General features: G+C 35.2%; 1 long non-coding RNA gene across 1 annotated transcript in view; it reads right to left on the bottom strand.

Annotated features, from left to right (window-relative positions):
- Positions 1-896: 896 nt before the first annotated feature.
- LOC127855342 (uncharacterized) overlaps positions 897-10193 on the bottom strand; it is a 123223-nt gene continuing 113926 nt past the window's right edge. The window contains exons 2-3 of the long non-coding RNA XR_008037494.1: positions 1377-1611; positions 897-1215 (exon numbers count right to left, since the gene is read on the bottom strand). This is a non-coding gene — a long non-coding RNA (uncharacterized LOC127855342). The remainder of the gene's footprint in view (positions 1216-1376; positions 1612-10193) is intronic.

Here is a 10193-nt window from a genome sequence, read left to right as displayed (position 1 = left end):
CTTATGCCTGTGACGCTTGACTCGATCAGAAAAATCTTGTTGCACAGAAAAAGATGAGTTTAAGTTCAGGGTAGTTTTCGCTTTATTGAAGATAGATTGACAGTCCTTGAATCTGGTAAAGCGAGCTATAATCGTGCATTCTGTTTTATTGCGAGATTTCACTCTGTGTGCTCTATCGATGTCTATATTTTCTGCATGCTCGGGTCCTTGCGTGTTTTTCATAAATTCCCTCAGTTTCTGTTCTGTAGTGTCCCATTGTTCGTTGATAGTTCCTGGTATACCATGAAATTTAAGATTATTGCGTCGTGATTGGTTTTCTGTAATATTCAGTTTTTGTTGCATGTCGGTAACTTGTTGTTTTAAATCAATGTTATCCTGTTTAAGGCGTTCATTGTCAGATTTAAGGTCACTGATCGTCGACATGATTTTATCCATTTTTGAATCAATGTTTGTAAATTCAATTGAGACTTTATGATGTTGATTATTCATATCGTTCCTTATTGCCGACAGCATTTCTAGGATTTCGATATTATTGACTGACCTGTTTTCGTCTCTTGCGATCGTGTTGGGTTCTTGTATCCGTTCTTGGGAAATAGGGTGAGAGGTTGTCGGAGTCGCATATGTTGATATTCGCCTTTGTTATTGGTCAAACGTTGCTCGGTTGTTGTTCGGGGACCGAGAGTCAATTACCGGAGTAGCCCCGGACCGTGCCTGCGCTCGAGTCACGGGACGGTTAGGTATTGACCTGTCTATCGATCCTAGAGCGTCATCTTGGCCGGAATGCTGCGTTTTGCGTCTAGTTCCGACTTCCTTTGGGGGACCCGGGTTGGATTCTACGTCGCCACATGTGAGAATAATGGCGGCAATGCACGTGGCAAGGCGAAAACTGGTTAACAAGGGACAAAATTGTCACAAAACTAGGTTTTCATTGTGAAAAAAAAATCTGATAAAGGGAGAAAACTCAAACTGAACTTTTGAAATGACCAAAAAAAATTAACCCCCTTTGTAAGTTTTTTTTTTTTTAAATCTATTTTTAGTCGTGGCGACCTTGACATTGGAGATATTGACGTGATTCTTTCGTGGGACACACCGTCCCATGATGGTGAACAAATGTGCCAAATGATTTTAAAATCTCACAATGAATGACATAGTTATGGCCAGGACAAGCTCATTTATGGCCATTTTTGACCTTTGAACTCAAAGTGTGACCTTGACCTTGGAGATATCGACGTAATTATTTCGCGCGACACACCGTCCAATGATGGTGAACAAATGTGCCAAATGATTTTAAAATCTGACGATGAACGACATAGTTATGGCTCGGACAAGCTCATTTATGGCCAATTTGACCTTTGAACTCAAAGTGTGACCTTGACCTTGGAGATATCGACGTAATTATTTCGCGCGACACACCGTCCAATGATGGTGAACAAATGTGCCAAATGATTTTAAAATCTGACAATGAACGACATAGTTATGGCCCGGACAAGCTTATTCCGCCAGCCCGCCAGCCCGCCAGCCAGCCAGCCCGCCAGCCCGCCAGCCAGCCAGCCCGCCCGCATTCGCCAATCTAATAACCAGTTTTTTCCTTCGGAAAACCTGGTTAAAAACCTACATTTAACACCTTTAGGAATCACAAGCGTTTTAATCCGATAAACTGACTTCTTCGGCTGACTAAAACAGCCAATACGCGCTCTCCAAAGAACAATATTTATTCCCATATTCACAAATTTGTAAAGAAATGCACGAGTCACAAAAACACGTCCGTGCTGATCAGGGGACACAACTCAGTGAACGTTACATTGTGTATTTCTAATGAACTAGAAGTTGTTACACAAAATTGTAAACGAAAATAAAACTCGCAGTAGGTATAATCTTATATTTGGAACATAACGTAATACATTGGGTAAGTGTAGATTGAGTTTAAATATGTTGGTCATTCATCGCCGAATACGCAATAATTTACAACGTTAATTGGTTAATAAGCAGTAAGTTAATTAGTTAATTATGTTCACGAGATTTAAGAAGACTCAGTGTCAAATAATGCATTGATATAAAATACGTATTAACCTCGTTGTCATCGAACGAGTGCCAACTAAAATTAGCCCGCGTTAATGGTATTGTTTCTTTCATTAACACTAAGTGTCTTCTTAGCACAAATTCCAGTCTGATTAAGCGTGTCGTCACTGATTAGCCTGTATGGACTGCACAGTCTAATCAGGAACGATACTTTACGCACATATATTAAGCAACGTTGTCCCAGAGCGAGGTTCATTAAAAATTTGACTGTTTTTCATAACCATAACAAAGACGAGATTTGGCGTTTTCTTGCTCTTGTTCTTTTGTTTGCATTATTTTAGTTGCTAATGCTTGATACACGTTTGACAAATTGTTACTTAACGCAGTTTCTACGAGATGCCTTATGAAATGCATGAATAGGCTAAATACACACCTACACATATGAAAATTGAAATAATACCTGGTATTATATTGATAGCCGCTTGGTAAATTCTTGTCGACTTGTTCGTTTTGACCACTAAGACAATGCGTTGGACAACGGCCGACCATATTTCAAAGTAATAGATTCACAGTTGCTTCGTGTATGACCCTAACAAGATCAATTTGTTGGCAGGATATATTTTCTGTCAAAAGATTTCCCATTCTCTTTGGGATGTTCCATGCGGCATTTGAAAAAAAAACGGCCACTGCACATTCTCAGCAAATGGAATTTTCATATTCAGATCGAAATATAAATAAATCTTTGAAAGTCACATTAATTCCTCGTTTAAACGCCAATTTTAAAGAAAAGTGCAATAACTGGAAACTCATTCGGTAGCATATTTTGAACCATTGTATCAATTTGATGTGTATATATTTTGACTTGCAATATTATTATTGTGAAAAGAGCAATATTTTGAGTTTGTACGTGACCCTATGCCATCTTTGGATGATTTATATTGAAATCTATACCTTTAGGGCACTGTATTTCTTGAATCAGTGAACAGCTCCATTTCAGATAGGATTATACAGCTATATTTCAGATAGGATTAAACAGCTCACTTTCAGATAGGATTAAACAGATCCATTTCAGATAGGATTAGACAGCTCCATTTAAGATATGATTAAACAGCTAAATTTCAGCTAGGATTGAAGAGCTCCATTTAAGATATGATTAAACAGCTAAATTTCAGATAGGATTGAACAGCTCCATTTCAGATAGGATTAAACAGCTCCATTTCAGATAGGAATAAACAGCTCTATTTCAGATAGGATTAAACAGCTCCATTTCAGATATGATTAAACAGCTCGCTTTCAGATCGGAACATTGCTATTTGCATGCTCGATAATATTGTTCACAATCAAACATTAACATAATTTACACACCGAATAATAAAGTATTTTTCTAAATGTTGTTTTCTTATATTTTGTTAGTCACTCTTTTTAACTCAACGAACATTCCTTTAAACAATGCACATATTGAACGTTCTTCAATTTTTTTAACGAGACATATGGTATACATCTGTATTTTATCTGCATTATATAAGTAACATAATATTTTGAACTTTTCGATAAGCATTTTCTTAAAAATGCCCACACAAGTCGCACTTGCATATAATAATTTTCTAAATGTCCATCTCATTGTAGGTTCTAACATTCTTAGATTGTTTTTATTTTAAGATGACGTCATTTATACTCAAGAAAGAATATACTGTGTATTGAGATGTGGGGGCTGTAGATAAATATACTTCTTAGTTAGAATGCCTTGCGAATACAAACGAAAACAAAGAATAAAAAATAAAAATTCTATGATATTTTGTTGTCGAATTACCCACAGAATCTGGTTCAGAGATATCGAATAAAAATATTACAGCAAAAAGTATTTCTCGAATATAATTTAATTTTGTTTAATTTTGTATGTAAATACTTTCACTCGTCTCATGTAAACGTACAGGTATCTTTTCACCGATTATGTGCGCTACCTTGCATAAGTTCACTTATCGGCAGAAATGCTGCAGATATAAATCATTTTCACTCGGACATGTGGTGTGTTTTCCTGGGAAAATGCTTGCTTCTGAACAGGACGTAATTGACACTAAGCAAATTATTAGGCACTTAATAAATATTGCCAAGCCTGCCGCCTTGAGTAAAGACGTGTCCAATGCAGGATATTAGACGTATGCCAACTCATTATGGCAAACTAGTAAATCGTATAAAATGTATTGCTTATTTACAGGGACTTGTTTACACAGCATTGAAAATTAAAATAAAACTCACAATAGGGTTAATCTTTACTTGAGAAGATAATATAGAACTCTGGATAACTAAAAGTTTATTTAGAAGAGGAGAAGGATGCTACTATCTTATCAAAGATTGTACGACGGGTGTTCATTATTCCTAACGTTTATGACCAATATATTCCGAACATAACAAGTAAATATACAACGGCAATAAATTAAACGACATGGTTTAGTACCATTATATTACATGGGAATTCTGAAAGCAGAATAACAATACCGCATACAAGGCGTTTTTCTGCTTTGCCATGGGTCTAATTTAGATCCCTTCTACATTGAACACTAATTAAAATGAATGCATGTTTGCCAAATGTCAATTTCATCTTGTAAAATACTTCTTCTTTACTTAGTTTTGTTATTTTATTTCCTAAATGGAAAGTTTCATCAAATGACAAACAAAAGCCAGTTATACAGAATCACAGATCGTAAGCAACACATTTCGTTGATGAAAGCCTCATTGAGCAGGGTAATCAGACATTCAAGTTGCCTGCCTGTCATTATACCTAAAGCTGAATACTAGTAGAAAGTTCCTGGGCTAAGGATTATGGAAACATTTCAGACGGAATTTAAAAGTTAAATACTAACATTCTCACAATGTTTTTATGGTACATAATCGACGTAGGCTAACCTAACTTGTATGAAAAAATACAACACCAATAAATAATATTAATCTGACCTTCTGGGCATGAAACACATTATTAGGCAGTTAATAATCGTGACCTTGTCTGCTGTATTGAGTAAAAACGTGCCAAATGCGGGAAATAAGCCGTATTTAACAATTTGTGTCAAACTAGTGACCCTTAATAAATTATGTATTTATAATGCACACGAAGTTGCTACACAAAATTGTAAACGAGAATATAACTCACAGTAGGGATTATGTTTTTTTTTAGAATATGAATTAATACTTTTTGTTACTTGAGATTTAGTTTAAACATGTTGGATAGTAATCACCGAATAGACAAAAATTAACAATGTTAATTGATTTATCAGCATGAAGTAAATCAGAAAATAAGTTAGTTACTCGGTATTTTGGCCTCCGTTAACAAAACAAATGAAAATATTGGGAAACGAAAATCAACGAAGACTTCGTAGCAAAACAATATTTCGCAACAGTTTTAAATGTGATGATTGCATCTATGTTCACGAGATTCAATCAGGCTCAGTATTAAATGATGCATTCGTATAAAATACGTATTAACCTCGTTTTCGTCGAACGGAGCTTAATGCATGTGCGAAATGTGTCAACTAAGATTAACCCGCGTATTTTTTTTTCTTTTATTAAAACTAGGTCCCTTCTTAGCAAAATTTCAAGTCTGACCGAGCGTGTCGTAACAGTCCGCTTAGGCTAATGTGAGACGATACTTTATACTAGGGATGCAAGAGGTTACAAAAATCAGTAACCGGTTAACCTTTTGCCGTAACCGGTTATTAACCGGTTAACCGAAACGCTTTAGGTAGTTTCAATGTTAGAGTACATAAAAATGTCATACCGCTCGAACCGCTCTATAGACACGAAAGTAATTTCTAATTTGAGATCGCTTGCGTCATTATTTTATTTTTCATTGTGCCGCTTATATTACGTTCGCGTCAAATCGCTCACAAAAAGGTGTGTTTCTTTGTTAATTATGTTTCCATTTTTAAAGCTCAAATTGACCTTATATTAACATGTTTTTTTCCCTTCTGGTTGACGTAAAGAGGGTCATGTGTTTCAACGAATCCGGATCTCTCTTAATTGGATAATTGCATATTTTCAATTATTTTGTTATTTGCATTTTAGCGTCTGTAGCCGAATTATTATCGTTAAATGTTCAGTTTACATTTAAATGTGGGTAAAATAAAGAACACAAACTCAGATTCTGAGTTAATTTTTTATTCACAGTTTCTAGTTCTGTCTGCAGAATAAATCATGGGCACGTATGCCTGGACCACGAAATTTGCAAGGGCCTGGTTGATCGTCTCGCTCGACGAAGGACGGGGGGCAAAAACCTGGTGTAACGTCTGTTGCTTTGCCACATCCGGACTGGCCTTGTTGTTGTCAACGGACGGATGCTTAAATTTTACATGATTTCGCAGATTTGAGGTGCCGCCATGCAGTTGAATTGTTGCACTGCATAACAGACAAGATGCAGTGCTCTTGTCTGCCGATTTTCTGAAGTGTTTCCATACCTCGGACGGTAATGGTGGCATCGTTGGTGACGTAAATTACAATAATGATAGTAATTTCTCAGAAGCAAATACGACGTTTACTCGACAAGATTTTAACTACGAATGCATTTATTCAGAAAATTGTTTCTTATAAAACACGGTATTTTCGCGAGCAATCAGTGTTGGATATTGGTTAACAAAACATAAAAAAAAAGCCGTGCATTGTCTAAACTGTTTTTTTATCGCGAGTTCGATAAACGTGTCAATTACGTCTTCGCTAATAGCCCCCACTCCCCGCAGTTCGCTAGTTAAATTTTCGCGAGTCAAACAAAACAATGGTGCCAATTATCAAAACGTACCCCTATTTGTTATCATAAAGGTATTGATTTATTGCTTTATTGCTGTGTTTGTTGACACGTTATTTATTACCGTCGACTGTGCGGCATGTTGTTTTAACTAGTCGCCAGCGCAATTTGGCAGTATGTCACGCGAAAAAAGTAAAAACGTACAAGTTTTTCGATGAAAAAAAAACACATAATCAAATATATTTTTCAAGGTTAACCTTTTGCCGAAAATGTAACCGGTTAACTGGTCGTTCGGTAGGTTAACCGGTTAACCGGTTAATCTCTTGCATCCCTACTTTATACACATACATTAATCAAAGTTGTAACAGTCCGCTTAGGCTGCTGTGAGGCGATACTTTACACACATATATTATGTGAGACGATACTTTACACACATACATTATGTGACACGATACTTTACACATATGCATTATGTGAGACGATACTTTACACACATGCATTAATCAAAGTTGTCCCAGAGGGAGGCTCAGTAAAAATTCGATTTCTTTTCATAAACATGAAATACGAGAGTTGGCGTTTTCTTGCTATTGTTCCTGTATGTGTGTTAATTTAGTTTCTAATGCTTGATACGCGTGCGTCAACAGAGAAATTAACGCATGTGTCCGTGATGCCCTTTGAAGTGCATGGATAGGATAAATACACAACCTCACATAAAAAATATTGAAGTGCCCGGTTTTCAAAGTCATTGATTCAAAGTTGCTTCATTTATCACCCTAGCAAGATAAATTTGTTGGCAGGATATATTTTCAGTCAGAAACATTTCACATTCTCTATGGGATGTTCCGTGTGGAAATCGTAAACAAACGGTCACTGCACATTCTCAGCAAATGAAATTTTCATATTCATTTTAAAATTAAAAATGGCTTTGAAAGTCACACTTATCCCTCGCATAAGCGCCAATTTAATGGGAAAGTGCAATTTCTGGATTTTCATTCGGTAGCACTTTCGAATCTTTGTGAATTTGATTTGCATACATTTTGACAGATCTAGTAACAGTTTGTTTGAGATTGAAATCCTTTAAACGGCATTTTAAACCGTCGTCATCTAATAAATTAATATTTCTTAACAACGCTTTGCAAAGGTTCTTAAAATCATAATTCAATGCCATTTATTGGAAAAAGTCGCCGACATGTCGCACAATAATTGATTCACAAATGCTTTTATTATGTTCCAGGCGCGATTCATTTTTCGTAAGTCGATCGTATTATTGTGACTTTTTTTTAGTTTGGACATAACCCAATGCCATATCTTGATGATTAATATGGAAATAGATACCTTAAGGGCACTGTATTACTTGAATTGATGAAAAGCTTAATTCCAGTTAGGATTCTCATTCGGTTGCATATTAGGAACAATTGCACACATTTGATGTATATTCTGGCTGGTGAAGCAATTGTATGTTTGAGATTGATATCCTTTAAACGGCATTTGAACACTCAACATACGTCTTCATCTATTTAATTAATATTCATTACATCGCTTTGTAAGACTGTCTTACTTTTACATCATTACTCATAGCCATATCTTTGGACTAATGTCGTAGACCTTTTACACAATTTTTGATTCTCAGATTCTTCAATTGTTCGGTAGGCAATCTTGTTATTTTGAACAGAGCAATATTTTGAGTATTTAACATAAATCTACATAATTTAAAAACCGAATAATAAGTTATTTTTGTATATGTTTTTTTCTTATATTTTAATTTTTATTCTGTTTTACTTTACGAACATGTATTTAAACAATCAAAATATTGAACTTTTCGAAAAGCATTGTCTGAAAAATGCCAACAGAAGTCGTACTTGCATATTATAACTTTCTGAATGTCGACCTTATTGTAGGTTCTTACGTTCTTTTTATTTTAAGATGACGTCATTCATACTTGAGAAAGAATGCAATTCGTATTAAGCGTCGAATCAGTATTGTGAGGGCAATTTTGCAACATAGTGAGGAAAACAAATTTTGCTGTAAAGTAACTGCTGTCTCAAGTTTGTCGTAGTTTTCAAAATGGCGTCTGGCAATCTCTACGCACTACACGCAATGAAGACGAGATACATTTATTTAATTGTTTGAACGACGCAAAAGTGCACATAAAAATACATGACATTGAAACGAATAATCGTTTCATAATCGGATATGATATAAAAAATTTGGCAATTTATGTAAATTCATTGTGTTATTCTTATTATGTTCATAATGATTTCTGAATTCTGTTGAAATTGAATTGAAGTTGAAAGAAACAAAATTATTTTTCAATGTTTCATTGATTTTTGTTCTTGTAATCAGCTGGCGTTTGAAAGAAACTTAAATACACTTCTATGAAAAGAGAATAGAGAGACATGTTATTTTTTTAAAAAAGAGTTGGTTTGAAAGAAAGACATTTAGCTTTAATTTTTGTTTTCCTTACAATACTGACACATTCGTTTTGTAGACCGTGACTCGAGTGAGTTTTATTAAATTAATTGTTGTTCAATATTCTTAATTATTATAAGAATAGAAATACAATTACATTATTGTCGTTTTGAATTAATTGACTGGAGGGGAAGCTTGAACTTAACCGGTACGTAAACAAAAATGGAAAAGCGTATACATTTATCGTTGCTTAGCGCACAACACCTAATAATCCTTTTTGACGATGCTGGAACAGCATCGTCCAAAGTTGGATAACCATCTAAAAAAAAATCACAATGGCGACCTATGTAAAAGACCGAGCCAGTCCGATTGAGATAACTCGATTTTTTAGGTTACTTCCCTTTTGCATTCGCCACTGCGTAGGAGATTGCTCGTCATTGATAACATTCTCCTAGCAGAGTTGTCGTTCATGTTTCAACATTCAACAATGGCCGCCCCGTGAGAGTCTCGATTCAAAACTTTCTTACTGCATAAATTGGCTTGTTTCGCTATTTAGAAGCTGTCATTTAGGATATATGAATTATTTATTCACTAAATCTCCGCTTATGACAACAATAGTTGGAATTCGAAGGATATATACTCGATGTGAATGAAGGACTTTCTGGATCGTAACAGCTTGACACGGCAAAACTGGCATACTGGTATTTTTAGTTATCAATATAAGTCACATTGTGCTTTATAAATTGTATTCGAGCATTTTGCGACTTATTGAATGACTATGATACCCGATATCAACATTTCATCGGGGATTTGCAGATCACCAAGCTGTCCTGAAATTCAACATTGATTTCAAACTCTTTACTGGTTTGTACTATTTCTTAGTGTTAGTACTTTTTATCATTTTAAAGTGAAATGAACTGTGTCACAGTTAAAGAGACATTAAGGCGATTGTGGCCAGTTTGGATCTAGATCAGCCTGCAGTCGCTTGAAAGCTGTTTGCTTAAAAGTGTTTTTCTGACAAAAACAAATAATTTAA

This window comes from Dreissena polymorpha, chromosome 13 (assembly GCF_020536995.1).
Source record: "Dreissena polymorpha isolate Duluth1 chromosome 13, UMN_Dpol_1.0, whole genome shotgun sequence".
Lineage (NCBI taxonomy): Eukaryota > Metazoa > Mollusca > Bivalvia > Myida > Dreissenidae > Dreissena > Dreissena polymorpha.
Note: the sequence above shows the minus strand (reverse complement) of the source record. Positions and strands in the feature narration are given on the sequence as shown.